General features: G+C 39.1%; 1 protein-coding gene across 4 annotated transcripts in view; it reads left to right on the top strand.

Moving 5' to 3' along the window:
- LOC131060048 (uncharacterized) overlaps positions 1–23928 on the top strand; it is a 45044-nt gene that overhangs the window by 13952 nt on the left and 7164 nt on the right. The window lies entirely within an intron of this gene.

A 23928-nucleotide genomic window follows, 5' to 3' on the forward strand; every position in this document is an offset into this window, starting at 1 on the left:
TGAGATTGGGCCTTGGTTTCTCTAGCTATGACTTATTAACATTGGTTGCACAAAGTTCAAGCTGATCTTCATAAAGTCTTCTAGTTTTCTCCTTGGTTTTATATGAAGTCTTGTTGTAGCTTGGAATCCTGAGTGCTTCTTGAATGTCTAATTCTCCAAGATGAGCCAAGACTTTTCCATCTGGTGCAACAATTTCTTTCTCTCTTGTGCATTATAGTGTATGGCACATTTGACCATAAATTTTGCGCATTCCACAACTGGTGGAAATCCAGCTGCCTGGACGATTCCATTTCTCATCATTTGGCGAGCAACAGGCGTTGGCAAAAATCCATCTAGCCCATACATTCTTGTTTTGAAATCCTTGAAGTCTACGTGCCCGACGTTGGTGTTTGTGACATTTTTCCATTCAGAATTGATCTTGTCTCTGGCTGCAACCCTTTACTGGCGAACTTCATCTGGGCTTTTCTTGAAGGAGCTCCTTTGGTTGTCATCAGTCTGCAACAAACATGAAAAATTTAACATTATTTTTGAGAAAATTTTGAAGTTTTAACTCTGATTTTGAACATTTGATCTCAGAATTTCACTTTTAGCCTGTCAAAAAGCTAAAATTCTGTGAAAAATCAGACTGAAAATGGATGAATTTGGCTAAATACTTAGTAGATTTCGAGAAATAAATGATAAAGATAGAAGAAATCAGTTAAAAACGTGAATTTTTGAACTTCTGGAATTTACTTATGATTGATTTTGGTGAAAATTTGCCTTTAATTCTGAAAATTTTGTCTTTAACTCAAAAAAAGCACTTTATTATGTCCTCCACTTAGAAAATTTTACTTATTCTTCAAAACTTCCTCTTCAAAATCTTTCACCCTTTGCAATCGAACTTTCAACCTTGAAACTTGATAATGAATTTGAAGTGACATGTTGAGTTGATATAGAGTTGAGAAGTTCGATTTTTAGGAAGCTTCATGTTTTTTGTTTTTTTATTTTATTGATATTCATCGAACTTGGACTTGTTTTATTTCTCCTAAAATGACAACTCAATCTTCTCCTTTAAGCGAGTTGGCATAGAACCTTCTAGATTCTTCTCTCGAATTCCAAAATTTTCCAAGTGTTGAACTTTTTCAAAAATTTCTCTAAGTGTTGAACTTATTTTCCCTTCGAAAATAATTCAAGTGTTGGAAAAATTTAATAATATTCTAAGGGTTTGAACTTTATTTTTCCAGCCTTTTCACTCTTGATTAATCTTTTCATGTGCTTCTTGTCAAAATTATCTGTTTCTCTAGCCATTTTCCTCTCCTTTCATGGCAAACTCTAACATCTTCATACCATCCTTGCCATCTTTACCCACTTCCAAGGAGGACTTTGCTGTTGTTTGAGACATGCACTTACTTGGGTGGACTTTACCTTCCTTGTGCCATCTTCTTGGGCAGACTTTGGATAGTCTTGGCTATTTTGTCCTTAGCCTTGGGTGGACTTGGAGAGTTCTAGGCCAATGCGGAGTTGACCTCATGTTTGCCACTTCCCAATGCTCCTAGGCAGACTTTGTGAATGTTTTGCCATCTTGCTTGGGCGAAGTTGCTAAGCGTTTGGACAATCTTTCCAACCTTGTTGGGCGGATTTGAAGCTTGTCAGGCCAAGGTGGACTTTGAGGTTAATTGGACATGCTTTTCATGTGGCGGACTTCAAGTGCTCTTGGTCATGCTTTTCATCATGGGTGGACTTTGTCTTGTTTGTGCCGGACAATCAACCTAGGATGGCGGAATTGAAGGCTCTCTAGCCAAGGCAGACTTTACTTTCCTCTTGCTATGTCAGACCTTAGGCAAGGCAGACTTTTAAGGTGTTTGGACATTGCTTTTTCCTAGCCTTAGGCCATCTTTGAGGTTAATTTGCCACTTTTCTTTAGCTGCTGGTCGGGCTTGACAAGTGTTTGGACATATCTTGCCATCTTGACTTTGATGCTGATGTGCCATTCTTTTTACCTTGGCGGACTTGAAGGCTGATTGGACAACTTTCCTCTTGGGCAGACTTCACATCTTGGCTAGACATTGAACCTCTCATATGCTGGGCGGACTTGGAGAGTCATTCGCCATGTCCAAACGTTGTGCAAACTTGATGGCTGATTGTCTAGGGCGGTCTTGACATTGGTCTGGCCTTAGGTCTATGTGCCATGTTTGAATTCCTTCATCTCTGCCATGTTGAAGTTTGATCTGCCATGTTGATGTTTGATTTGCCATGTTGCTTATTTGGATCTTCTGGAATGAACCCTAGCTTGGAGTTTTTGCCTTGCTTTTTACACTTGGAGACATAAATTTTTGATTTCAAAGACATGGGTGTTGATGCCATGACTTGAGGGACACAACCCTAGGTCTACTTTCAAAAAACCAGAAAAAGCAAAAAGCAAGCCAAAAAAGCTGCTTCCCATCGTCCCAAACTGCCAAAAATAAAAAAAGCAAAAAAGCAAAAAGGTAGAATTCCTAAAAAATAGGAAGGTGTTAGAATTGACCCAAAGCAATTGCGATCTTCGTCCTTCGGGCCTTCTGAGTGCTTCGGTGATGTCTTTAATTCTAAGCATGATTTCTTTTTTTGGCTTGGGGTGACTCTTGGAAAACTCTAACTCTAAACTTTCGAAAAAGACTTATGAAATTGTAGAGCTAAGACAAAACCCTAAAAAGCAAACAACTGGGGGTCCCCATTTGCAATGGGGTGATGTGTGAAATAGGTCACAACACGTACTTGATTCCCCATCCATGTCATATCTTGAATCCATTCTTTGGTTGCCTTGGCTATGTCCTGCACTCTTTGAAATTCAACAGTTGTTTTTTGTGCCAATCCTACAGGAGGGACATAGGCCTCTTTTGCATGCTGCAACGGTTTCAACAAGTGGTCTATATAATTTTCATCTTGCTCTGCTTGAGCCTTATACATTTCTCTCTGCAGTCATCCTTTCCAACTGGCCCAGTATTGTATCCATAGAGTCTTTGAATTCTTCCGTCTCCTGCCTTTTAGTCGCCTTTCCCATTGGCATTGACACAACATTATAATCAACCAGTGTGACCTCTTTAACTGATTTGCCTTTTGGTGGAGCAGCGATGCATATTATCCGGTTCTTCTGAGCATCCTTGGTCACCTTGGAATAGGTCCTTGGCTTCTTTTTTTCTTTAACAAGAGGTTCCCCTATCCGGGAGAATAAGTCTTCAAGGCTTATAGGTGGCCTTACGGTGGTTTTCTTTTGGGCTCGGGCCTACAACAATGCATGCAGGAGAGATGATTGTCTTGAAGTGACAACTAACTCCCTGCTCTGCTCTGTTGAAGTTGCAGCTGATTCATTTTCTATTCTTGGTTGATTAGTTAGGGATAAGAGTTGACTTCCTTCTGCATCTTGTTCCTTTCCTATGGCTGAGCTCTCTCCAACTTCACTCAGCAACTGTTGAGGGATCTGTTGACGTGTATTTTGTACACAATCATACACAGAATAAAATACCTAAAGGTACCTTATCCTCTCTTGAGTAAAGCCTCTGATTGCTGAAGATATTGCGAAAAAGGATCAATCAGGATGACTCCAAGGTTCTTTGATGTAGGGTCTCTACGTGTGGATAAGCTCTTTGTGGTATGATGTGATTTGCTGGAATCACAAGGGGACTTACATTCGATGATTGAACTTCTAATCTGCTTTGAATATTGCTGGAACACAGGATCTTACTAGCTTTGACTTGAAAAAAAAAGGAAAAAAGATGAGGGCGAGGAAAGGATCTAATCCTAACACTAAGAATGTAAGAGCAATGAATGATCTTTGATGGAATTCTAACTAAGTCTTGTTTTGACATCGCAGGACCATCTCCACAAGGCTAGTGCGATCTTCGAAGGAAAGCTTTATGATGTTCAAATCATCATTGCAGGCATAGACACCATCAAGCTGATGCATATCAATGAAGAAGCGACAATTGAAGTTAAGCTTAAGCTGAATAATTCCAGTTGACTACACAAGGCAAGTTTGCAATCAACAAACTGCTAGTAGTATGGATATACGAATTCCATCATCAATCAAGCACATTTCTTCCACTCATCTAATAACATGAAATCAAATATGAGAAGTATAAAGACCATGCAAATTGTCGAATCGACCCATAAATTTCACCATTTCTTCAATGAAGTTACAAGTCTTTTACAACAACATCTTGGCAACAATCTTTGCCTTCTCTCTCTACTCTACTCTAATTGCTTCCAACTATTCTCTAACTATTCTAACTATTTTCAACTCTCTAACTATTGCTAATTTCCTTTACAAAATGAAATGCCAGGGCTTATATAGTGCCCACAATACAATTCGATGGCTAAGATCAATTTGAGATCAATGGCCAGGATTCAATAATAAAAACCCTAATTAGGGTTTGTTACAACCATTACATAACATTTAATGCTTGACCAATGATAAAATTGTATTGCTTGGACACATGTCCTCTCTGGAAAAATCGACCAATGGATAGCCGGGGTAGGTACATCGGAGTTTGTGCCACCTTCCATGGGTTAGGTACATTGAATCTGGACATGTTGAGGTGGACCACACTGACTGGAGAAGTGATGACTAGGATGCCACCTTGTCTGACACTTGTAACTTGGTAAATATTCAACTTGATGTTGTTGAGAAGCTAGCTTTAATTAATTCATCTGGAACTATCTGCTTCTTCAACGAACCCTTGTTCTAACTTCTTGTGTCCTTGATGTGCAGGATGATTGATGTACCTCGCCTTGGAATACTGGATTGGAGAAGTCGCCCTTGATGACGTTAGTCCAAAGAAGGTCGTCCTTGTCGATGCTAGGCTGGAGGAGGTCGCCCTTGTCCTTGCTTGATTGTCCTTGAGCTGGCTTGATTTTCCTTGAGGAGAGTCTTCCGATTTGTAGATCTTTCGAGCTTGGGAGTCGCCATCTTGACACCTACACAACATTTCACAATTAATAATATATCTTGAAGTGTAGAAAGGAAGATTCAAGATTCTAATTTTAGGAAACTTCATGATAAATCTTGAGTTGTCATTTCCTAATTTAGGATTTTCAAAGCAAAATTTAAATCTTCAAAAATGGTGCCAAGGTGATTACGCCATACCTCCACTTGGGAATTAATTCTAAAAATGATGTAAAAATAGATGAATTTTGCTAGGCAAAATGTAGATCAAAGCTCTCCCTTGGATAAAATTGCGCCTCCATTAGCTAGCTTCTTCAAGATCTGGAAATTCGCCTTCAAATGTAGCAAGAAATTCGTCTCTCCCATAGCCTTCAATGTGAATTTCGCCCTTCTTAGTCTCCACTCCTGGTAGAAATTCGCTCCTTCAAATTGCTCTTCCAAATCGCACTTGAAATGATGAGTGAATGATTTGAATTATGAAAAACATGCCTCAAATATATAGAACGCTCACCATTTTATTTCCATGGGCCGACTTGGAAAAAATAGGCCAAAAGATAAATAAAAATTAATAAAAGAAGAGGCCGACTTGATAAAAACATTAAATAATACCCCAAGCGCTCCAATTTTTTTTTTTTTTTTTTAAATAATAATAATTAATTTTAAATGCCTTTATAATTAAAAAATTCGATTTTTTTAGGCTCAAAATTAATTATTAAATACCATGCGCTTTTATTAAATGCCAAAAATATTTCAAGGTTTTATCGAATCTGGCATTTAATGTAATTTGAAGGATATTTGGCGCCTAGGCATGGCAAGATAATGGACATCAACAAGATCGCTCTGGTCCCTGGGAGAGGGACAGGAGCGCCCTTACACTTTATCCTTGCAATTCTTGTTTTTCACGTTCAACACTTCATCCTGGACGTCCAAAATGGCATTTTACTTGAAACCTTGAGTTTGATCTATTCAATTTTTGGAACGAATGCTCCTTAGAACCATTTTCGCCCTGGTCCCTGGGAGAGGGACAGGAGCGATTTTGCATTTATAAACTCACTTGTGTTTTCTTAGCTTCGAAAATTATCTTCAACGGATCGATTGCGTCTTCCTTCACCCACCTCAAACACGAAACTTGCCTTCCTTTTGCCAAAAACTTGTCTTGAGGGAAAATCGCTCTGGTCCCTTGGAGAGGGACAGGAGAGCCCTGGCCTTTATGAGCTCATTTATGCCTTGTTAACTTTCAAAACTATCTTCAATGGGTTGATTACGTCCTCCTTCATGCCTTTGATGTCTCAATTTGTCCAAACAAGGTGAGGAATGACTCCACTAAGCTTTTTCGCTCTGGACCCTTGGTGAGGGACATGAGCGATTCGCCTTGGACCCTTGGAGAGGGACAGGAGCGCTTTTCGCTCTGGAACCTCAGTGAAGGTCAGGAGCGAAATTTGACTTTTCGAACTCTCTATCAGGACAATTTTAATGGAATATAACATTTAAGTAAAATGTCACTTATACTTTAAGTTATATTCCATATATACTTTCAGGATGTTTGAGAGTGGTTTCAGACCTCCAGGAGTTATATTGCAAAATCTAGTTTTTTGAGGTTTTTCAGTTTCCAGACTTAGTCAAATTTCAGGATCAGGACATTCCAGACTTAGCCAAATTTCAGGATCAGGACTTCACTCCAGTAGGACCTGCTATCCTATTGATCTCCCCGACAACACTCAAAATGCAAAGGCTAACTAACAAAACCCTAAAAGACCAAAAAACAAACCCTAAAAAGCAAAAAACAGGGGTCCCCATTTGCAATGGGGCGATGTGTGAAAACGTCACAACAGGATCTTAAGTGCCTGTTGTCCTTCATTGCTAGGTGTTGTCCTCAATTTTTGATTTCAAAAATTGAGCTATCACATGGAAATTTTTATTAAAAAATGAAAATTTTTACTCTATGGCACGCTTCCCAAGGTAGAAATTCGCCCCATCCTTGGACTGGATCGATTGTTGATCCATCCCCAAGCTACGTTTCGAATTTCGTCGCGTTTCGAGTCCGTTTGCTATGTTTTTGCTTCAATGTAGGGGAATTTTTCCATAATTACCAGTCACTGGTAATTTGTTTTTCAAAACCCCCTTGAAGCTTTTGGTCTTGTAGGGGAATTTTTCTTCAATTACAAGTTTTTGGAAACTGGTAAAAAGGATTTTAAAACCCCCTTTACTAGTAGAATGACTTAAGTGTTTTGTAAAACTTGTAAATGGGTTTTTAAAACCCCTTTACATGTTTTTATGACTTAAAAGTTATTTTTTATTTTTAAATAGAACTTGTAAATGGGATTTTAAAATCCCTTTACATGTTTTAAGTAAAATCACTTGTAAAGGGAATTCTATTTCCCTATTACAGGTAATTTAACTTGTATTTCCTTTTCTAAAACCCGAAATTTCTCCCATGCCTTTGCAAACTGATTTGGGTTCGAATTTTTTGGAGGAAAGATAGGGATTCCTTCCAAATGTAGATTTGCTGCAACTTTGAAGGATTCAAACCCTTGTTCTACGCATCTATCAAACTGATTTTCGCCATTTGTCTTCTTCAACGTTTTTTTTTTCTGAATCATGCATTTGTGCCATTTGCCATGGTTTGGAGGTTCGAATCTGCTCTTTCCTAAGGCGTTTTTGATTTAATCATAAATGCGTTGGATTTCAAGCTTCATTCAAACCGTTTTGTGCGCATTTTGGGGAATCGATTTGCAAAAACGCCCTAAAAACCAGTCACATTTTTTGCAAGTTTCGCACCTTTCTCATTCAAGGTATGCTTTCAATTCTAAATCATTTTTGCTTTCTCTTGTATTTAATGATGAATCAAATCGTTTTCAAACTACTTCCTTGGCATTTTTCATGGCATTTTTATAGCAAATCGGTTTTTCTTTGGTCACCATGCGTGGCTAAGTTTCTTCCTTTGTTTAAATTCTATTTAAAGAGTTTCATCTTCTATGTTTGGTTGACTCTACAAGCTTGGATCTCTCCTCATCTTTTCAAGGTAATTTTTATTTTTGTATTTCTTTCTTGTTTCTTTCCTTGCATTTTCTTGTTTAAGTTTTGGTTTTGTTCATGTTCATATTGGGTTTATGAGAGGAAATTCCCCATTTTACAAAGAAATTTGTAAAGTAAAAGTTGTTCTTCCCCATTGAAAATTCTCCTTCTTTACTTGCATTCGGGTTTTAGAAACCCGATTGCAAGTAAGAGGAAAATATGTGTTCTTCCCTTTTTTGGCCAAAGACTTAACCTTCTTTGATCCAAAAGATCAAGTTTCAAAACAAGAAAAATGTGTTCTTCCAAATGTGTTCTTCCAAATATGTTCTTCCCAATTTGCAAAGAAATTTGCAAGTGTGAAAAGTTCTACCTCAAGATGCGTTCTTCCCTTTTTGGACAAAGACTTAACCTTCTTTAGTCCAAAAATCAAGTTTCAATGACGAAAAAATCAAGTTCTTCCCAATTTCGGGTTTTGAAATCCGGATTGCAAGTTGAAAGTCCTTCCCATTTTGGCATGACAAAGTTCCAAGTGATCTTCCCGAAATTCATTTTTACCTATCCGCTTCCAATTCCCTCATCTGTACTTATCATCTTCGTCATTTCCCGCATGCCTAAATACCTTTTTCCGTCCATTCCTTCGATTTTCAGTTTGTAAATAAGTTTGCATTTGGATTTAGAAAACCAATTGCAAATGTGTTTTTCCCAACTTCCAAACTGAAAATTCATTCTCCTTCCATTTATTCATGCTTCGTGTTTCGCAAGTATAATTGCATTCGAAATTTAAAACCCGATTGCACGTTTGTACTTCCCTCTTGTGTACTTGCAAAACATGTTTCAAAACCCGAAATAAGTCCAAAGCTTATTTTTCCACCTCTTACATTTCCTCTCACAAAACCAAAATACGAAAGTTGAACTTTCTCATTTGGAGGAGTGAAAATGTCTAAAGAAACTGACTTTGATATTGCCTTGATACTCTTGGATTTACATTGCAGCATTCCCAGTTGTTTCCAGATGACAAATGTATCATCATCTCCCACTCCAAAAAAGATGAAATACAGGTATGATAAATACCAGAATGAAGTTCCGCAGTCACAAATCTTCTCCTCCCTTGATCATATCAAGGATACTGAGATAGGGCATGTTGACATGTCCGAATTCATACAAAGGATCCGAAGGAGGGTGATATGCAACGGTTGCTGGACAGCCATATCCATCATGCCGCATCTTTTCTAGTTGCTGCCCTAGAACCAGAATTTATTCTAGCATGTGCTCATCATTTTGACAAAGAGACACGAGTCATTAGAAATGATGACGGGGAAGTGATCATTCGCCTGGATGCAGAAGCTACAAAGAGGGTTTTTAAAATACCTTCCGAAACCATTTATATAGAGATCTCTAAGCAAAGTGCAGCTGAATACTTTGCCAAAAGGGAGAAAGACTGTAAGCGTCATATCAACAAATGGATTCATGAACCTCGCACTGCGCTTACCAGATGGGCAAAGTTATATCGGTCTGATTTCAAGAATGAGATCGGTGATACTATTACTCTTCTTAGCCGTATGATGGGATTGGAGCATTCCAATGTTTTTGAACCTTGGATGTACCAATTTATTATGTTAGTAAGGCAGTCTCAGCACATCTGTTGGGGTGAGATCATCAGTGATGCTTTGTGTGAGCAACTTGCAGTCGTCCCTACTACCTTCATCTTCTACATGAATTCATATCTTGTGTATATTGCTGTGTCACTTAGACATTTCCCAGGTCTTTCCACCAAGGGTGACTGCATGCTTGTACCGGTTTGGGAATACTATGATCAGTTGCCTCTAAGATCAAGTAGGTCTCATTTCAGAAGGGTTCAGGACGCTTTCTTTGGTCATTATTTGTGTCAATTTGACAAGAACCTGAAAAACAAAAGAGTCTCAGATGAAGCATGGGAAAAGGTGAAAGAATATGGTTGTTTGTTTCTCCAATTTCCAACTTTTACCTACATGAGAGTTGGATGCTATGGCGGGCAGCCTTACATGCTCCCACGGTACCCAACAGGTAAGATTATTTTCATGGAATTGGGAAGGCAGATCATGGCTGTGCATACACACCAGTCAGTTAAGCACAAGGTTGGCATGGGTATTTCTTCCAACAACCCATTGAAGATTGGTCAATATTGTCTAATGACTTCAATCAAGGCCAGGGCTATGGAGACTGAATTGCAGGAAATCAGACTCAAAAGATTCAAACCTAGAGCTGATTTCGATTATCGAGGCATGAAGGAGAAGATCAAGAAGACCTTCATCCATGTACACCGGATAGAAGATATCTGGGCTGATCTTCGTACCGAAAAGGAGATTCGCAAGATGGATTACTGTCGACTCACTGCAGAACAGATTGTGGATCTAAACCTCGTGAACATGCCACAAGATATGATTGATGATGGTAACGTTCTTGATCCTGAGTTTGTCAATCAGAATGTTGATGAGGCTCCGCTTCCTTCTATCCACTGATCCCACAAGGAAGGCACTTCTATCTTGGATAGATTCCAGTCAGTTCTTGCCAATACTAATATCTGGCTAAAGAATAATGGTGTCAAGCTCATTAAGGTTAAGGTTGGGAAAGAAGATGATTCTACAGGTCCTCTTGGGCGGAAGTCTGAAATTCAACTAGACAACAAAGAAGGTGCATCCTCTTCTAGTACGAGGATTAAATTGCGAGTCAGCCGTGCAATGGTGCTTCCTCCTCAGGAAATAACAGTTCAAGGCAAGGAGAAGCCACAGTTGGAAATTCATGTGATTGATCCTGAAGCTTCAGAGGAAGAAACTCAATCTGATAATGCTCCTCAGTCACTTTCTACAGAGTCTCCACATAATTCTCTTTCTTCACTTCCTATTGAGGTACCCATGTTTGCTCCTGTGATAGATGTGAGCTCACAATCTGCCCCTTCAGTTTCAGAATCTCCGCAGAACGTCCTCCCACTTTCAGCAGCAGAACCATCTCAAGGCCATCCTCAGGAAAATTTGTTGAATATCTTTTCAGAAGATCCTTCATATGTACTTGTGTCTGATTTTGATACTTCTATGACCCATTTTGATGAGTTCATGACATCTTCATCACATCCTGTCATCACTCAGCAGACTATGGTGGCTATCTAGATGGACACTTCTCCCAAGGTCACCACTGTTATTCAAACAGAAACTGCTTCTCCCTCTATCCCAGAATCAGAGTTAATGGTTTTACCTCCATGGCTCAGTTCCTTCACTGCAAAGAGGAAGAAGCAAGTGATCTCACCCGATCCCTTCGACTACCAACAGTTGAAACAATCAAAACCTAAAGCTGTTAAGAGGGCAAAGACAGTTTCAAGGGTGATCGTTGACGAAAACCGGATGAGAGTGGCAGAGATTGCTGAACCAATATCAGATAAACCAGTAGAAGAAATGCAAGCAGTTGATTATCAAAACACCAAAGTTCAACTGGGTAAGCAGACTCATGAGGTTGTCAAGCACGATGCTCAACAAACAGTGGCTACATTGGTACAACGATATGATGAGGTGTTGACCAAGAAAGATCAACTGGAAGTAGAGAATCTAAGACTCATGGCAGCTATCCAAAGTATTACTCAACCTTCAAGTGGAGAAGGCCAAGTATCGATTTCTTCCAGGGTCAGCGAACCAATCCAAGGTATCGAGAGAGCCGCCCAAAAGGTTCAAGCCTTAGACACCTGGGTTGATCAACTGCATGCTTATGTTCACAAGTCATAAGACAGGTATTTGAAATGATGGTTAAATTGGAGATCATTGAAGATAAGTTGAATCAAATCTTGGGTGCTTTCAAGCTAAATCTGGAGAAGGTTGAGGGAAATTTAGTTTCTTGGCGAAAGATGCCTCAGCATCAGTTGGGCGTTCTTCAGGTGCATGACGTGATTCCTTCCAGAGTCACGTACATTGAATATGAGAAACTCCTGGAGAACAAATCTCTTGTTCTCAAATCACTCATTGAAGAAATTGATGAAACCTTAAAGTTGCGTGAAGCAGTCTTTCAAGATGTAACCTCCCATTGCAAAAAGGCATCCTGCGACATTTTAAATCAGAATGATGAGTTGCTGCCCGAGGAAGAAGTTCTTGCAGACTTGCAACTCAAGATTCATGATGAATGGAGAAGTGAGCAATTCTCAGTCCCTTCCATTCAAATATTGATTAAGTATCAAACTGAGTTGCAGGAAATCCGGTCAGCATTGGAAAAAGGGAATTCCACGCTATGCCAATGCCATGATGTCATCGTAAAAACTAGGGTGGTGGCTATGAACACTCATGAACCAGATCCTGATGAATTGCAGAAAGTTATTCAGAAGTTCGAATTGTTCGTATCTTCAAGAGTTGCAACTTAAGTGTTTTTAACACTTGAGTGTTTTTAACACTTGTTGTAAAATTTTAAAATTGTAATTTCAGAGTTGTAGTTTTCCTTTCGGCAAGTTGTCATCACTTGCATTTTTGTAATTGCAAGTTGTTATCACTTGCATTTTTGTAATTACTGGTAAGGCAACTACAAGTTGTGTCCGATTAGGACTATAGTTAGAATAAGTCTTAGTTAGTTAATAAAGTCATAATTAGTTGTTAAATAGGTTTTGGTGGTTGAGGGAATTTCTCAAGTTAGTTAGGATCCTCCCACCTTTTTCTCAAAGCTCCTCTCCTATAAATAGAAGAGAGGGTCCTTTGTAATCTTTATCTTTTTGGGAAAGCAAGCAAAAACTCTGCCAAATTTACAGCAAGAAGTCTTTGAGCTTATGTATGTGAATTGAAGGTTTTGAAGAATAGTAAAGAAAGATTACTCAAGTTTTGAGTCTTTGAGCTACAAGTTTGAGTTTCATTCTTATTATTTATTCTATGCAAAGTGTTTCTAAAGGAGCTCAGTCCAATCTGATTTGAAGTCTTTGAGCTGCAAGTAGAGAAGATTAATTAAAATAGGAAATCTCTAGAAGGAGCAGCAAGTCTTTGAGCTTGCGTCTGTTCTTGAGGAAAAATTATTGTTTGATAAGAAATAGCAGCAAGTCTTTGAGCTTGCATTAGTTCTTGTCTTTGTGTTAAAATAATAAATTATTCTAGTCTTTGTGCTGTCGTTTTTTATTCATTGTAAAATTTAGTATAGCAAAGGGTAGATAGGACTTCCAATATCAAGTCTTTGAGCTTGATATTGTTGTCCCGTCCCGAAGGAAGTGACGGAAGTCTTTGCGCTTTCAGGAAACTTCATTTCCTTTCTCTCATTTTACTTAAAAGTGGTTATTACTGTTCATATTCAATCGCTATCCTTTTCTGTGAAGAGAAAAGGATATTGTCTTTCTTAAAGAAAGAAGGAAGACTGCTGTACCATCCTGTTTTTATTTCAGTTTTAGTTAGATAAGGGGAGCCTTCCCTTAATTAGGAGAGTTTTTACTCGTGTGCTGTGGTTGAAACCACAATTTTGTATATTTCCCCAAGTGTACAAAATTTTCAACCAACACTAGGGATGTCCTTGTTCTTGTCATCCTCTCTATCCTTATCCTCACCCTCATTCTTTTCAGCCGCTTTCTCATTCTCTCTATCACCTTCTTTTTCCTGCATCCTCCTTGTTACACCCTTTATCAGGCCGGATTTCTCCCTCTTCAATTTGATTCTCGGACTCATCCAGATTGATGATCTGCACCTCTTGTTCTTGCATGAGAGGCTCCTCTTGGTCTGCTATTTTGGGGACAACTGAATCTGTTTGTAGTTTGGGAGGGGTAGGTTGGCGTTCTACCTCAGTCACATCCTCTGTTGTATTGATATCTTCTGGCAAAGTGGCAGCTGATGGTCTCCTTACTGTTAACTTGTTTCGAGCATGAGCCTTAGGTGACTGGCTTTTGTTCTTTCGAGACCTTTTTGACGCCCATGCCCCCTTATTGGCTTTTACCTTTTTCCTTTTCTTTTCAAGTTTCTTTTCTCCTTCCTCTTGTGCAGCACTTGATGCCTCATCCTCTCCTGATGAGTGAGACTCAAGGTCTCCCATTAGGTTGTAAGTAAACTGTACCCCATCACAGGTTAGTTCCTCAATACGCCTATTTATCCAGGCATTTGTGTGCTTCTTGGGGCCTTCCATTATGATTTATAAACTGGTGATTGGATCTTGAGACCAGTTGATCGAAGCAAGGGGCGATCCTCTACGACATCATAAGCCCAATGTTGCATGCAGTCTCCATTGTCAACTAGCTGGTCCGGGACTCGAGAATACTTGTAAGTCTTGATTTGATGCAAATTGAGCCTAGAGTATTCCCTCCTGCGGACCTCAAAATCATCAGCGCATCTTGCCCAGTAATCCTCTATGTTCATCCTATGCCCGTAGTGGTGGCCATAAGCCTTACATCCCAGTCCCACAGGATCAAAGTTTTTTTCTGTTAGGATGCTCTTGTAAGCAATATGACGCTATCTCTTCAATTGATTGCTCAGCCTATGTAGGGGCTTTGAAGTATACGTCATTGTCCCCTATTGCCATTAGGTAGGAGACTCCTGAAATTTTCTTGTCCCTGAGAACTTGTCTAGCCTCATGCACTTGCCTTGCGACCTTGAGGAGTACCATCTTATCAGTGGGATACCTTGGGAGTCGATAGGGAGAGCCCTCAAAGCCTGAGATTCTCAAATAAGAGAATCAGAGAAACTAAATGAACCAAGTCCCATACTTCCATATTAGTGCGATTGCTTGCTTAGACAACCTTTGCTGCAGTCCCTCCTGCATAGTCCTAACCATGCGCATGGTGAAGGCATTGTTCACGCGCTCATACTGACCTACTGCATATGCTATATTGTTAATCTCCTTTTGACTTATGTTGTAGAAATGCAGCTGAGGGTAACAGTTATATACTTTTATTTGGTTAGGCCCATTTCCAATGTCACCTAGGCAGATTAATCCCGACAATCTGGGATGTTGTGCGAACATATACACCATATAAGAGGACATGGTAAAGTACCTCTTCTCTGCAAGTTGAGTTAGTTGCGTATGAATGTTATCACTAATGATTTGAGCCCAATCGAACTTGATTTTCCCCACAAAGACCTCCTTTGCATAATAAAACATCCACTCAAACATATTGGAGTGGGGCAATTCCATGACGTGGCTAAGCAGGGTGACCATGTCCCCGTATTCCTCATTGAATTCACTCCTGTACACCCTCTTAAGGATCTTGGTGTTGTGAGGTCTTTTTTCTTTAAACCAGTTGTCATTCATTTTGCTTTTGAACTTAGTGGGATTCTAATCATATACAGCCTGAGCCTCCTCCATTGTTACCACAATTGCCTCCTCATGCACCGGGATGTCAAAAGCCTCTCCAATGGGCTCGGGATTGAAATCTGCCTTCACTGTCTTGTTCACAAACACCACCCTGTCATCAGGCTTGTAGTGTTTGGAGCTTTCTACAACGAGCTCATAATTCTAATGGACTGTTGGAATCCAACGACCTGTGCAATTCCACTCTCCACCATCCTCTTTGCTCTCTAGTGGGTGCTCGCGGCATACACTCTGTCTCTAAACTGCTGGATATCAATATGCTCGAAGTCCGTGTCACCCGCATTACCCCAATTGCTCTGAACCTTAGAGTCTTCCAACAACCGTTGATATTTGTACTTCATTTTCTACAACTTGCAAGGGTTCTCAGTCTTAGATGTTTGGGACGTTCTTGGTGCTTCAGGTGTCGTAGCAAATTCAAACAATTTGGGAGACATCTACCCTGCACACCAAGACACGAATTACAAGGCGATCTTAAGAACGCAAATGAGGTTAGTGGTGCCCAACAATAGCGTTAACAATAAAATCATAGGCCAAATGACAATTAACAACATAATGGTGAAATTTAAAAATCGTTGCAATTTGTTGTTCAAGTTTTGGCACGCTCCTTAGTTTAAAACTTTGCTGGTTTGGTGGATTTTGTATCCTAGACTTGTTTTGTCATGACTTGGGGAAGTTTTCGTTATGTGAGGGCTTGCTAGGAGCTTAGTTTTGAATTTTCCATTTGATGCACTTTACAGTCTCAAATTTGCTTTACCAAATGATGGGAAAATTTCGGCATTTATAGGTCTATTTGGACAATGTTTTGAATTTTATCCTTGTTGTAGGTCCCGAAAATTTACCAGGCGGAGGTTTGATTTTAGTTTGGTAGTGTTTTCTCAACTAGGGTTTGTCCTTGGGTTTAATTCTTGAACAAAATTTACAAAATATAAACTACATACAAACCCTAGGTGCCAAATATCCACACACTTCGAATTTAAAACCCATCTACAATTATTGCTCGAAGAGGAATACTTGGAGTGCTGCGATGTTTTGTTGAAGGCTCAGTTTTGGGCGGAAATGCGTTTTCCTCTATGAACGCTCTTCTTGAAGCCTTCCTTTGTTTGAGCAAAATGCCCTTTCTCCTGGTAGTTTTCACGGCTATATTTCTGTTTTTTCCCTTTGGACTTCTCTTACTTCATTATTTCAATCCTCCTTTGGTCATTTTATTTGGCAATTTAGTTGGCGAATGAAAGGCAGAATGAAAAAGAACTTTCATTTCCTACGCTTAAGTTTGATTTGCTCACTTCAGTATACCTTTTTCAAGCTTTAGCGTGAAATGCTTGCTATTTACCAAGAAGCTTGGGTTTCTTTCGGCGACTGGGAGGCAATTTTGAAGATGATTTTGAAAAGAAATCGCTTTATGGTAAGCAAATTTTGCTTAAGTGCTACCTCTTCTTGGCAAAACTTCGGCAAAATGGAGGCAAATGTGAAACACATTTTAAAACATTATGACATAGGGCAAAAAACTCCCTCTCCATTTCATTTCTTTTAATCCATTAGTAGGTTTGGAATCTCTTCGACGATTGAGAGGAGCAATGGCGACGATGATTTGCTTCGCCAAACTTTATCATTTCATGCTTTGATCGCTAAAACCTATCGTTTTCGGCACTTTGATGGGTTTTGAGAAGGCAAATGGGCGAAAAGAAGGCTCATTTTCACATCGTTTAGAACTTAACATGACTTGGCATCTCCATCGATAAATAAAATCAACAATGCAAAAAAAAGGTCGCTTCACTTTATAACATAGGCTAAGCATCGTCCCCTTGTTGTCATTAAGCATTTCGGCCTTTTGAGGCGAAATGTGCAAGAAGTCTTAAAGCTTATAATTTTGCTTAACCCTCCTATGGGACAACTTCGGCGATTTGAAGTGAATTTGCAAAAAGGGGTTTTATATTTTGAAATATTCCCCGAACCAACCTATTTGTTTTATTTAAAGTCCAACCACATGAGGGGAAATTTCGGCAAATAGAGGCGAAACATTTTAACCCTTTGAGGTATGTATTCAAAGTCCCCTCTTAAAGCATAAAAAGTTTTTTTAATTCTACCCCTTGACTTATGTCTAAGACTTGCTTTAACTCTACATTTTGGGGGAAAATTTTGGCATATGGAGTTGAAAATAGCAGAGTGCCTTGCTCTTCATTTATCTATTCCATACGAACCTTGGCTTCCAAGAACTTTGCCCCTTCAACACAATTCTCACAAAGTTTGTGAAAGCATTCGCATATTGGAACATACGATCCCTCCTTTGTTTGTAGCTTAATTTGCACATTGCCATTGTAGGGACATCCTTAGGTACCTTGCCTTTGAGTGTTTTGCATGAACTTGACCTTTCTGCTATGGGCCCGACAAAAAATTGAAATCTTATCCTAAACAATGCTTCTCAAGTCCCATGGCCTTCTGGGGTCCTATTCTCTCTCCTCCCGCTTCCTACTCTGCCAACCAAACAAAATCCTACTCAGGGCCTCGACAAGGCGAACAATCAAAAAGGGGGACCCTGTCGACGACGGGGAGTGTGTGCAAGGCACAACACACATCTCTATAGCTCTTTGTGCAAATAGGTTGTCATAGACTACATATGCAACCCTCTATCCATCAGGCTTCTTCGAATAAGTTGAGTCCAGGCATGCTTGACTCACAAACATCTGTTTCAAAGCCGTCAATGAGCTAAGAATGCTTTGCAAGATTAAGAAAATCATTGCAAACCTTGTGACATCCGACCTTACCAACTCTTTCCCTTGGGTGTGATCTCTCATCAAGTGAAGAACCCAATGGTGATTGAAGATAAATTTTGTGATCATCCTTGCATCCTCTACAATTGGTCTTACCCAATCAAGTTTGCCTATGTTCGTCAAAAGAAGGTCAAGGACGTGCTGCACAAGATGACCAAAAAAGTGTCCTTTGTTTCTCATGGAGGATTCTCCTAGCTGCCACATATGTTATTATTAGTTATTATTTGCACCACATTTTCAATTCCCACCTCCATGACAACTTGCTCCAACATTAGAGCCAAAGTTTTTGCATTTTTCACTTTGTTGGAGGCATCCACCAATTTCAAGAAAACCACATCATTTTTGCAAGCTACCAAAAAATGAATGGTGTAGTTTTTCCCTTCCATCCACCCATCAGAAAGAGTAGTGCAACCATATTTTTTCCTTTCCTTTCTTTGATCTTCAACAACTGCCCTTGCCTTATTAGTTGCATTCACAAGCAACCTACAAGTACAAAGTGAAATTAGTACACATTTAATTTTTAAACAAAAAATAGCTTAAATTCGATGTAAATTACTATAAGTTAAAGAACATAAATTTAGTCTAAATTTTAAAACTCAACATAAATTATCAAAAAATTTAAATCAACTAACTTCCCAGTCAAGTCTATGCAAGAAGGCACCTTGTAGCGTGTTCCCACAACTATCAATGTAGCCAATAAGTAATAAAAATAAAATAAAATGAGTGTAATAATGTTTGGTCCCTGACAATTGTTGGTTAATTTGCAGTTATCGTGGTTGGTGTCCTCAACTAACATCGGCTTGCCTATATATGTCATATTGTACATTTAGTCGGGGACCACACTTATGAGATCCTATACACATTGCAAATCTAACAAATGATAATGAAGCTATATCTTTTTGGATATGTTTGCAATTAATTTATATTATTGTTTTGTAATTGTGTTACTTCCGTTTACTTTGTAAATTTGTCAAAGTAGAATACACGAGTAAACAAAAAAGTGTACCCATTCCACAAAAGCAAATCGTGGCATATATTAATGAGCAAGAAAAAATAGATCAAGTAGTAGGCACAAATTAAATCATCCTTTGTTAAAGAGAGGATCTTGAGGAATGAAGTCCCCCCCCAATCTAATCTTCAATTTTTAGAGAGCCACTCATTTATTGCCACAATTGAAGAACAACATACAGCCTTTACATGTAAGAGATCAAGGGACCCTTGGAAATGACACTTAACAATAATTTTCAAGATATTGTGATCAACAGACATGGATAGGTCTCTATGCAAATGAATTGGCTTTCAATGTTGTTTTGTTTTCTCATCATATTGGCAACAAATGGTGAAAGCAATTAATGAGACTCCAAAAGGGTACAAGGGCTTGGTTTTTGAGAAAGTGTGTGGTGCCATATTGGAAAAGTGGTGAAGTTCATAGAGGAGTCGCTGAAGCCTATAGGGATTCGTAGGCCGAGATAGAGTTGTCCATTGCTTCCGATGGATGAAAGTATGCAAGATCAGTTATTGAGATCAGTTATTGATCAATGCTATTTATTGTTTCTATTGTGTGAGTGGGAGATGAAGGATGATGCATTTATAACTTTCTCATGACAGCCATTAAGGAAGTGGGGCCTGAAAATTTTGTTAAATGCCAAAAAATGTAGAGTAGATGGTTTATTGGTTGAGGAGCATTATTCACACATTTTTTGGACATTTTGTGTTTTCCACTTCCTCAACTTTATGCTTCAAAAAATTGGCACTAAAATTGATTGGCTCAAATAGGTGTATGCCAAGGTCGAAGAGATCTAAATGTTAAGTGAAGCAATAAAATTTATTTTAATAAATATGTTTCACTTTAGTAAAGTTTTATTTTCAAATAGGTTCTCGAGACTTGTTTTTCTTCCAATACAATTGTCTTGAGACGATTGGTAAAGCTTCATGAGACACTTTCTAACATGGGCATCAACCAAAATTGGTCCATATGGAGGCAATTTAGCACCACAAGGGCTATAAATATTAAGTGGATGATCCTAGATGAAATTTGGTGGGATCATTTTGAATCTTTTCTCAGTTTCATTGAGCCCATATTGAATATAATCCGTTATATCAACATAGATAGTTCTTGTTTGAGGGAGATATATGATGGCATTGTCTCAATGATTGAGAAGATGAAGATTGCTATAAACTAGAAAGAGCAAGATCTTGAAGAAAATTTCCTCAACAACTACACAAAATTATTGAAGAGAGAATGGAAAAAAACGACGGCTCCACTACATTTTCTTACCTTTGCATAGAATCTCAAATATTTTAGTTTTGAGATCCTTTCTATGTCGACAAGGATTGCTCTATATAGGGATGTAAAGATAATGAAGGGCACAGGGCAACACTTCATAGGCTCTCCATTTATCTTGACATGCAAGATGTAGTTAGGATTGAATTCATGGACTTGTATGCTCCAATGATTTAGTATTGATGTTTTACGTGACAAGTTCAAGTTTGATGCTCATAGTTGGTGGTACTTCCACAAGCAATCATTTACACATCTACAACCTCTTGTAATCAAAATTAATCGCAAGTAATTTTTATATAAAATCCTTTTATCTTTTAGGTTTCATTTATAATTTATAATTTTAAATTATAACTCTTTAACTCTCTAATTTTGTTTTAAATTGTTTGCTAGTTCATTTGCATTTGAGAGGAATTAGAGCACATGTTCCTTCATCCACTTAGTAAAGTGCAATCGAATGCACTCTAAAAAGGAAAAGGACTTAGTGTATGTGCATTCCAACTTGTGTCTCCTTTTACACAAACAAAGTGGCTCTAAGGAAGGGGACACAAGGAGGAGTGGGATATCAAGCGAGAGCCTACTTACTTGGATGCTTTCACTTCCCACATAGCAAGCATGAGAGTGCCAATGCTAGTGCTAGTGCTAATGCCACTAATGCCAATGGCATTGTTTGGGGTTCTTTTAATATATTAGTACTTACATCATCTACTATGGAAGGTGATGCTGATATTTTTGAAGATTCATATGATGTTGATGTTTGATGAGTGATGGTTGATTGTTGATGCTTGACATTATTATTTTTTATTTTAAATCTATGTAACCATTTCATCCTTGTAACCTTGCTGGTTTGGGTATGATTCGTTTTGGGTTCAGATATTGGTCCAGTGTGGGTAGGGGTGCAACTAGGGTTCTGTTGTGACGTATTCACACATCGCCCCATTGCAAATGGGGACCCCTACTTTTTTCGCTTTGTGGGGTTTTGCTTTCTAGGTTTTAGAGTTTTGTCTGTTAGCCTTTGTTTTTCGAGTGTCGCCAGGGGGATCACTAGGATGGTAGGCTCTGCTTGAGCCGAGGTGAGTTTTTGGGGCCCCAAAATTAGGGTTTCTTTGAGAGTCTTCCTTAGGGCCTGGTTTTGCTATTGTTGCTAATTGTGTCTTGCTTGGTGAGTGAGTATCATCCTTGAAGGTTTGAGTTAGGTCGAGTTGGTGAGTGATGAAGTCTGGAATGTCATCCTAATCTTCAAATACCCTGAAATTTGGCTAAGTCTGGAATGTCCTGATCCTGAAATTTGGCTAAGTCTGGAATGTCCCGATCCTGAAATTTAACTAAGTCTGGAAAACTGAAGAATCCTCCAAAAGCTAGATTTTGCGATATAACTCCTGGAGGTCCGAAACCACTCTCAAACATCCTAGAAGTATATATGGAATATAACTTAAAGTATAAGAATCTTATACTTAAATGTTATATTCCATAAAATAATCCTGACGAAGAGGCTAAAATGTCAAGATTCGCTCCTGACCCTTCCAAAGGGTCCAAAGCGAAAATTCACCAAAGACTCAAGATCTCGCCTAAGTCAAAGAGTGGTCGAGCAAGTTTGCAAGGATATGGAAGGAAATGGATCTAGGATCGAGTCTAAGACAAAGTCAAGTCAGTTTGAAGGTGAATTGAGCCTAGAATAGAAATTTCGCTCCTGACCCTTCCAAAGGGTCCAGAGCAAAATTCTTGAAAACACTCATTTTCCCCTTTGCTAAAGTCAAGACCAAGATGGAGATGAAAGGAGAGTAGTCTATGTTTGCCTCCCAAAGAAAATTAGAGTTGAAAAAAGCAAGAATCAAGGTCAAATCATGATTTTCGCTCTTGACCCTTCCAAAGGGTCCAGAGCGAAAATCCTCGTAGCTCTTATTTCCTTCTTTGTTTTGGCTAGGTGTTGGCGTGATGTAGGATAAATTGGTATGTTCTTGCCTTGGGAGGGAGTTGGACACTTTGAAAGATGAAGATTTTAGCCAAAAAGTGAATTTCGCTCCTGACCCTTCCAAAGGGTCTAGAGCAAAATTCATCATAAACCTTTTTTTGCTCCCTTGTTTTGGCTTGAAACCTTGCTCCTTTGATGGAAAACGATCTATATTTGCCTCTAGGAGAAAATTGAAGTTTAAAAAATGAACAATCAAGCCCAAATGGTGAATTTCGCTCCTGACCCTTCCAAAGGGTCCAAAGCGAAAATCCTCCTAAGGCTCATCTCCTCCCTAGTTTGACCAAATTTTGAGTTGCAAGGCATCTTGAAGGGAAGTGTGGACATGTTTGGACTTTGGAAATGTTTGAAAGCCTTGAAAAAATGAAGGATTCTAGCCAAGAAGGTGAATTTCGCTCTTGACCCTTCCAAAGGGTCCAGAGCGAAATTCCTTGCAAGCCTATTTTTTTGACCTTGCTTAGACCACAAACCTTGTCTCCTGGGTGAAGAATGATGTTTTGTTACCTTCCAGAGAAGATTGGAGTTGAAAAGATGAAGGATCAAGTCAAGAATGAGATTTTCGCTCTTGACCCTTCCAAAGGGTCCAGAGCGAAAATCCTCCTAGACCTCATTTCTTTCCTTATTTGGCCAAGTTTTGATGTCCAAGGCATGTTGAAAGAGAGAATGGGCATATTGAAACCCTTAAGGCCGTTTGAAGGAGTTAAGGAATGAGTCTTTTGGCCAAGGAAGGAAATTTCGCTCCTGACCCTTCCAAAGGGTCCAGAGCGAAATTCCTTACAAGCATATATTTTTAACCTTGCTTGAGCTTAAAACCTTGTTCCTAAGGCAAAAAGAGATGAAATTTCACCTTGCAAAGAAGATTGGGATTGAAAAAATGATGATTTTGGGCTAGAAAAGGAAAATCGCTCCTGACCCTTCCAAAGGGTCTAGGGCGAAATTGTGCAAAACCTATCTTTTCCCTCAAATTTATGCCAAGTCTAGTGTGGGTCAAGATTAGAGGTGTCTTTAGGCATGTCCTTGAATGGTCAATAATTATCAAGTTTGAAGGAATTAAGCCAAATGATGAAAATCGCTCCTGACCCTTCCAAAGGGTCCAGGGCAAAAATTCTTCAACCACCTATTTTCCTTGCAAGTTTAGTCAAACGTTAGGTTTTCATGGCTTGGATGGGTGCGAGGAGACATGTTCTTGCCCTTTTGAAGTTTATTGGTTTTAAAAAATGATGGAAATTGGCCCAAACCAAGGATTTCACTCCTGACCATTCCAAAGGGTCCAGAGCGAAAATCCTAGGATCACCTACTTTCTTTGCAAGACAAGTTAACATTTTGATTTTTATGGCCTAGATAGGAGTGAGGCAATGTGTCCTTAGTCTTGGAGGTGAGTTCAAGTTGAAATGATGGAGGAATGAGCCTAAAACAAGATTTTCGCTCCTGACCCTTCCAAAGGGTCCAAAGCGAAAATCCTAAAACCCATCATTTTCTCCAAAATTTGTGCCAAGCCAAGCCTAGACCAAGGTAAAAGATGCCCTTGTGATTGCCCTTGAGTTGATGGTTGTCTCCAGAAGTGATGATTTTAGGCCAGAGGAGGAAATTCGCTCCTGACCCTTCCAAAGGGTCTAGGGCGAAAATCCTTCAATCACCTATTTTGCCTTGCAAAATCAAGATAAACTTGGGTTGGATGAGAGAAGAAAAGTGTTTCCTTGCTTTGTGAGGTGGA

The sequence above is a fragment of the Cryptomeria japonica genome, chromosome 8 (genome assembly GCF_030272615.1).
Source record: "Cryptomeria japonica chromosome 8, Sugi_1.0, whole genome shotgun sequence".
Lineage (NCBI taxonomy): Eukaryota > Viridiplantae > Streptophyta > Pinopsida > Cupressales > Cupressaceae > Cryptomeria > Cryptomeria japonica.